This window comes from Penaeus monodon, unplaced genomic scaffold (assembly GCF_015228065.2).
Source record: "Penaeus monodon isolate SGIC_2016 unplaced genomic scaffold, NSTDA_Pmon_1 PmonScaffold_16139, whole genome shotgun sequence".
In the NCBI taxonomy this organism is placed as follows: Eukaryota; Metazoa; Arthropoda; class Malacostraca; order Decapoda; family Penaeidae; genus Penaeus; species Penaeus monodon.
This window is the reverse complement of record NW_023645418.1, coordinates 1-8,142: the sequence shown is the minus strand read 5'-3', so window position 1 is coordinate 8,142 and position 8,142 is coordinate 1. Positions and strand designations below refer to the sequence as shown.

General features: G+C 38.2%; 1 pseudogene; it reads right to left on the bottom strand.

Moving 5' to 3' along the window:
- Positions 1-221: 221 nt before the first annotated feature.
- Positions 222-6,519, bottom strand: LOC119569524 (annotated as a pseudogene).
- Positions 6,520-8,142: the final 1,623 nt, after the last annotated feature.

The following is an 8,142-nucleotide window of genomic DNA, read 5'->3' as shown; positions in this document are numbered from 1 at the left end:
AATCATATATAATATATATAAATATAATAATAATATATACATCATACTATATACATACACATACACACACACATAAGGTCTTATATGAAAGAAATGTACTATAAATATTTTAAGTTATTGAAACCAGTATTCATTCATTGTAAAGCACGCTTTCACTGTTCAAGGTAATTAAGATGAAAATGGCTGAAGAACTGAACTATTATGTGAATCACAAAACACACCTGAAATCTGTAGTGTGCACCTTAGGATTGTAAATGCAGTTATCCTCTGTATCTGCAATTTGGTCACCATCGAAGTCGTCGGTGCAATCATCGCCACGGCCATCCCCATCACTGTCTAGCTGGCCTGAATTCGGTATCAGTGGACAGTTGTCAGCCGTGTCATCCACACCATCATTGTCGCTGTCAGCATCACAGGCATCGCCACTGCCATCAGTTGGCCAGGGGTTGTCTATACTGTCGTCCACACCATCACTGAAAGAATGTTTGAATGCGAGGTGATCAATGATATTAAGTTTGCTACCAATCTATCGGGGATTAGCTATACAACTCTAGCCACCACCTTACCTATCCAAGTCAGCATCGTTATCACACGCATCTCCCAGTAAATCTTCATCAGCATCCTCTTGGCCAATATTGGGATGCTGGGGGCAGTTATCACACTCATCGCCCAAACCATCCCATCAAGATCATTTTGGTTGGCATTTGCGGTCGAGATACAATATCGTTAACATATCGGTTCCTAGTTGAGGGTATGAAAAATAATAAAGGTGATTGTAGCCTGTATTCATTTATAAAAGTTAGTTGCTTTATTTTTCATAGCAATTATACTCTGCTGAAAACCAAAGCTATACTGAACCATCATTATCAATATCGTCATCACATTCGTCGCCCAATTCATCCCCATCAGTATCCTTTTGCCTCGGGTTAGACACAGAAGGGCAGTTATCACAGACATTTCCCCATCCATCTGAATCCGCATCTTCTTGCAGTGGGTTGGATATCAGCAGACAGTTGTCCTGTAATATTATTGCTAGATTGAACAAGTTACCTATGATTGCATCATATAATACATGTGCTTGTGAGTTCTCTCAGACTAGATATCGCTCTACAGCCAAATTGATGAGGGGCTCCCCTGAGCTATCAGGTAAAGCATAAACATGCCATAAATATGACTTGCATTTTATGGATGAAAAGTTTTCTGAACGTGCATTATATATATTACCGTATTCTTGTCAAAGCCATCACCATCTGCATCACTATCACAGGCATCGCCATCACCATCGCCATCTGCATCTTCTTGGCCGGAATTCGGCCTATAAATGCAGTTATCCTGACGGCAATATATCTCTGTACAACTTAGTTCAGAGTCGGGGAAACCCATCAAGGTCAGAGTCGGGGCACATTCACCACTGATACCTGCAACCCAACTGGGCACTGAAAAAGAAATAAATTATGGATTAAATATATAATCCAGATTAAGGTCCTCTGTGAGTCTAGAAATTCAATTTGCAAATAATCCATCCCAATTACCCCTAGCCCATCGCACGTAATTCCATCCCCAGAGAATCCAGTGGGGCAAGGACCACAGGTGAAGTAGGGACCACGCTTGAAGATCTACATGGACGCCAGGATAGCAAGGGCCCAGCTCACACTGATCTTTTTAGTGGCGAATAATAACCAAATAGAACATCACACCCAAATCGATGGTACAAGTAAAAGTTGGCTAGCTTGGAAACTAAGATCAGCAAGTGCCAACTTCTAGAATTCATTTGTGCAATTTGAAATTTTAGTAACTTTTTGCAAAAGTCCTTCATCAATTCTGATTTTTAACTAGTAAAAGTGCCAGGGTACGGGGTTTATCGAGCGGGAATTTCATATTGTATAGTGCATTCAAGTATAAACAAGCCCTGTAGTTAAATAGTGTTAAAGTCTAAACTTGTATTTTAATATTAAAAATTAAATGCTTAAAAAAGTACATAAAGAAACAGACTAAATTTCCTAATCGAATGTAAATACCATCATTTAGCCTGTTGCTTACAGCTTACACTCGCTAAAAGATAAATGCATCCATGAAATATACTTAACAGTAAAAACAAAATTCAAATAAATCAAGATTTTATATAACCATTTGTCACCTATGTTTGCCTTTTCCCCTTTTCCCCATCATTTGCACACTAATTACCCTTAGGCTTACATGTTTGTTCACATTTGATCTCCCTTGTTCATTCACGAAGCATCTATGTAATATGATACATGCAAGTTCAATGTAATTTAGCATGACTGGTCGCAATTTTTTAAAAGAAAGCAGCTGATATCTCCCACAAAATTATGTATACTTAAAAAAAAAAAATGAAGTACCACATACTGACATGCGAATTATCATCTATTAATTTTCCCTTCTGGATGGCACTGGATGTCAATAGGAACCTGCAGAAACAGAAGAATGATTTATGAAACGTTTTAAGAACCCGACCCCATGCCATGTTCGATGAACGCGAAGTAAAATATTCCCCGAGTAAACAAGCACAAAAATCGTTTAATACGGCTAATGAAACTAGTTCGGTAAAAATATGCGAGACTTCACATAACCCAGATCCCTTGTGGTAATCGTATAATGCGTCCTAACCAATAAAGCAATCTAATCTTAACCAGTCGGATTTTTTTACATTACGATCTATATTCCCTAATTATGCCGTGGAAATATATACGCCTAGCCATATATCAAGTTTTGCCCCCTAGACCCCAGGGAAAAAACCCATACCTCCATATAGCGAAAACTTTTCTTTGTTCCTTTTAAATCAAATCTGCTTAGTTTCTTTTCCCCTTTTTTCGGTTTTTGGGGCACTTGAATGGGCTGAAATATTAGGCTTAGATAGATACTGTCTATTTGTTCTGTATATCCACTATATGTCTTTAAATGACCTGGGATCAACGCAACACTTGTATCGAAATATTTCTCACTGGAGTTTCTCAACGAATGGCGTCGTGTGGCTTGTGAAATGTTCTGGTGGCAAAACACACGCGCAGAATTTTTTTTTACAAAATACCGTAAATAATTACCAAACCACGTAAAAGTAGTACAAAAAAGCTAAAAACTAAATAAATGAATCCAGACGCTAGTAATTTCATATTAATCGTTCTCACAGTCGCATAGTAAATACATGGACTCCTTGACAGATCGCAGTTATGAGTGGTTTGGTCCTCGAAAGGTAAACATGGATGGGACTTAGTCCAGAGCGGGGACCATGCAGGGCCCATTTCTTCCCGATAAATATGAGGCCAATGCAGATGTACTTGTATTGCTTCCTACTCTATTTTTTGTGTTCTACAAGAGGCATTGTTCATTTTTCTGACTCTGCGTCGCTCTCGGTAACATTAGCTACAAAAACATTTACGTTGAATGGAAATCAATAGTAAAGATATGTTTTCATATTCATTTCATTTCAATTTACTTGAGCGGGGGAAAAGAAAAAAAAAACAGGGTTTATTTAAGAACAAGGTTGATATTCTTATTTTTGAGTGGACCACTGGACTCATAAAATCCAGGCTCAAAATTCTTGGGTGGCCTCTAATTATTCGGCCTGATGTACCAATTACTTGACCCCCCTGACTAGACCTGCTAGCATAAATTTACTTTCAGTACCATGCGGTTCTCATCGACAAGTAGAGCGATAGTAAACGCCTAAATTATCCTAAATGAAAAATATTCTACATGTTCATCGTTTAATTCTATAGGGTACATTGGTTTGGGACAGGTTTAAGGGTTTAAAAAGTCATGATGATAAAAGCCCAATGGTAAGAAAAATAAGTACAGCAAAGAATATAATTACAGATATCAATTCTCAACTATAAATATGCTAAATTAAATTTCCCAAAATATAGTTAATTAGAGGGAGAACATGAACTATAATATACTTCATTTTGGCTCATTGGATATCCATTTTTAAAATTCTTGGCGTTCAAATTTCTATTTGCTTACCATGGGCTATGCTAAAACTTACTATAAATCAGGACACAGGTTCTCTGGATGTTGCAGTGCTGAAAGGGTTTCATAGTAGTAGTCACCATTGTCTTTTCCCCCACATCGTCCAACTCCTGGGTTTTCAGTATACCATATTAGCCCCCCAGGACAAGCATAACGAAACTTCATCATTCGACCTCACTTTGTTTGAAACACTCAAAGTAATAGCGTACATTGAAGGGGTCACTAAAAAAGTCCGTCCACTTGGCACTCAAAATGATAATACAAGGATCTTCAAAATGTTTGCGTCTTCTCATTGAACAAAGTATTATTACTGCACATAGAAAACCTTTGAAGATACCCCTGTCTCAAGGCAATGCATGTATAGTATTCACCACAATTATTTGGTTGGCAAAAGTCCAGATACGGTGCATGGTGGAAATCCAGCATTGTTCAGACACTGTGAAGAAGATTCATCAAATACCATTCCATCCAAACATTTTTAGGCAAAAATGGTTCAGAATAAGCATCTTTGCAGCGAAGAACCTTTGTGGGTCATAATAATCCACACGAAATTCATGAGGCTTTTCACATGTGCACTGTAAAGGGGCACCTGGATAGCACACGCCTCCTCCAAACTCTGTTTTACCTAAACAAAAGTCACCCTCAGTACGGGTGACGAACAAAGGCTTGTCCCTGCACACACATGACCTGAGTCTTGCAATTTGCACACAGAAAAACCATCAGGCTGGGCTTCACACAGATACGAATATGGATTGAATTCTGGGAAAACACTCGGTGTGACGCGAGAGAACCACTGTAAATAGCAAGATGAATAAAAATTAAACAATGGTGGAAAACTATGCATGGATTCATTACACTACAAATACCCACTTTAGACAGTAAAATGTACTAACCATGCTGTCATTAGAGCAACTCTTGGAGGTGGTATTGTACAGGAAGCCTCCACAATCACCCTTTATTATATCATAGCCGCCGTTTCCGTCGGGTACACAATCTACATAAGCACCACAGATACTTGAATCAGGAAACCTCCCGTCCCCTGGACAGTCGTCTGTTTCCATGCCAATGGTGACTCCCACAACCATCTGCAAACGAGGAAAAATATGACTTCAACTTTAAAAAATTGTCAATTTTTTTGGTCATGACTAAAAAAAAAAAACCTAGGTTAGAAAAACTTCTAAAGTTAATCCACCCCCTCACCTATAAATAATGGATTTCCTAAATTTATTGGATCTTTTAATAAATTTATCGAGTTTTAACCTGTATTTATCATTAATCCAATAACATGCATATAAGATTACAATTAGATATACAGCATTTATATATAGAGGTTTACAAATAGTGTAGCACTATCATTTGAAAAACATCTTGGCATTTTTCAGATCATTTGGTCTTAAATTAATTGCTAGAAAAGAGACATACTGGAAAGTAAACTCGATTGCCACAATTCAGAACTGCACCCTCCCCAATAACCTAATTGCTTCGTCAATTACAATAATACTTTTACAGACACAAGCCGTTTTCCTTACTGTATGGGTAAATACATGCTGTGGCTGGGAACACGAGGAATCCTGGGGAGGTGTGCAGCTTGGACAGATTTACTTTTAGTAGTCATCAATTACGCACAGCTTTGCATTTTTACATTTTATGCCATACCACTGCAATATTGATACTACCGTTTTTACTTGTTCTCTTTTTACATACATTTTACATCACGTTGTCGTATAAAAGTCCCAGCAAATTTCCCATTACCCCCCCAAACCCTTTCTTAATGTGGGGCTTCGCCCGAGGACTCCACTCGATTTCCAGTATTCCCTGTACTTGAAAAGGACACTGCCATCTTATACAGCATAAGAAATGGAGTCATGAATAACATGTACAGCTGTTGTAGCCTTGTTTACCGCATTTCATAGGGGTGAAGTCACTTCGTAAACAATTAGCAAAACCTATATATAATTTCAGATGGAAAGCAACGGCAGATTCACGCAAGTTATAATGTGCGGAACTGAAACAAGGAATAACAATTGCAAAATTGGATAGAGTACGAAACATGAAAATTGCAGAGTTTTGTCCTCTATGACAAAACATCAATTTGCCCTAGCTTAGTGCGTCTATATCGTAAAGATTAACCAGAGATTCATGCATATTACAGTACGGATAACAAAGAAGGAAGGGCAATTTCAAGGTTGGATGGGTGTGTAACTAACAAAACAGTTCGCAGATCAGCATTGAAAATCCACGAAGTCATCCTGGTTTTAACAGAATTCCAACACTAATTACAAATCCCACGTGTTGTACTCAAATATCCCCCACACCTGTTTTATTGCATACCATTAACAAAATCACTCGATATCCTGCATGTAAAATGTACTTACAATCAGTATTATTCCGTTCCAGTCCATGATCAGGAAGCCGTCGGAGCGTCTACCGCAGCAAAGTCAGACTTACACCGCTACAGTGAATCATACACTGAACTGAAAACTACATGGAACCAGCAAACTGCACAGCATTAGCGCAGTCCTACTCCGAACGAGCTCCTTGGTAGTTACTGTGTTCTCATGTAGTTTTTCGTCCTTACTGCGTTGTTGTTTAGAGGCGAAAAAAAATTAATTCTACCTTGAATATGTGGGTGAAATATGTATGCTGTCTTGTGTTATTATTGTCTTTTATCTATAACATAAGAGAGTTCTAACTTACAGGTAATATGTATGATTTGTTTTATGTTCCAGATTAAATAGCAATAACAGGAAAATGTGGACGGGAATAACCCCCCACCCCCACCTCTCTCTCTCTCTCTCTCTCTCTCTCTCTCTCTCTCCCTCTCTCTCTCTCTCTCTCTCTCTTCTCCGCTCCCCTCTCTCTCTCTCTCTCTCCTCTCTCTCTCTCATCTCCCCTCTCTCTCTCTCTCTCTCTCTCTCTCTCCCCTCTTCTCTCTCTCTCTCTCTCTGCCTTGATTTCTTGACATCTATAAACTAAATGAAGATGTCCCAAGTTGAAAAAATATTTAATTCCCCCCTTTTAACGCCTACACAGGTAGAGAAGATAAAACAATGCCTTTATCATTAGTATTATCGTTCTCGTTTGAATAAACATGTGTTTGTCTATATTATTACAAACAAAAAATTGAAATGTAATCCATATATACAAAAAAAACAGAGCCTCAAAACCCAAAAGGATGGTAAAGGGACACCAAAAATTTATAAAGTAAAAAAGAGGGGTATCCATTGTTGTCTTTGGCTTTTAACACATTTTCAATTTCATCATAGTTTTGCTGGTGCATACTGCTTAAATGTCTTATCTCAACAAAAAATATGATACACTGCATTTTTAGCAATGTTACATATACAATGAATGACACACGCACGCGCGCACATAGAAACACACACACAACACACACCCAAAACACCCACACACACACACCAACCACCACACACACCCACACACCACCCACACATCTTTATGCATACGTGGGGGTTTTTGTGTGTGTGTGTGTGTGTGTGGTTGTGTGTGTGTGTGGGGTTTGTGTGTTTTTGTTGTGTGTGTGTGTGTGTTGTGTGGGGTATACAGATATCTCAAATCTACAGAAGAACATCGTCTTGCTTTCAGGGTAGGGTAGTAAGTAAGGAAGGAGCTGGGGGACGAGGGCCCAACGATGAGTTATAGGATGTAGTTAACCATGACCAATAGGCACTAAGACCCGTTCCTGGTCCTTCTGGCAGCGGTCCTAGTGCCACAGCGCGGAGAGCCCTTTATCCACTGAGAAATATTTCCTTTTTACATTGGAAACAAATAGTTTCCTACGAATGAATAGGGATCCTGAGTATAATTTATTGTGATGTATCCTATTCAAATGAGGGGTGTTAGATTGTCATTTCACTATTTACTCCTTGAATATTGAGATTGTTTGTATCATAAACCGGGAAGCGAAGGAAATATGCTATAAAGGTATTTTCCTTGTATTAAAAATTGGCTTAATTATCGAATTATAATTCCCGTATTTCTTTTCTTAATTTTCTTAACTATGATTAGAAATTATACAGGACTACACCCTTAACACATTTGTTTTCATTTTTCTTATTTTTTTTTTTTAAATTTTTTTTTTTCTACCCCCCCCCACATCTATCTATTTCTGTCTTCTTCTCGTCTATCATTTTT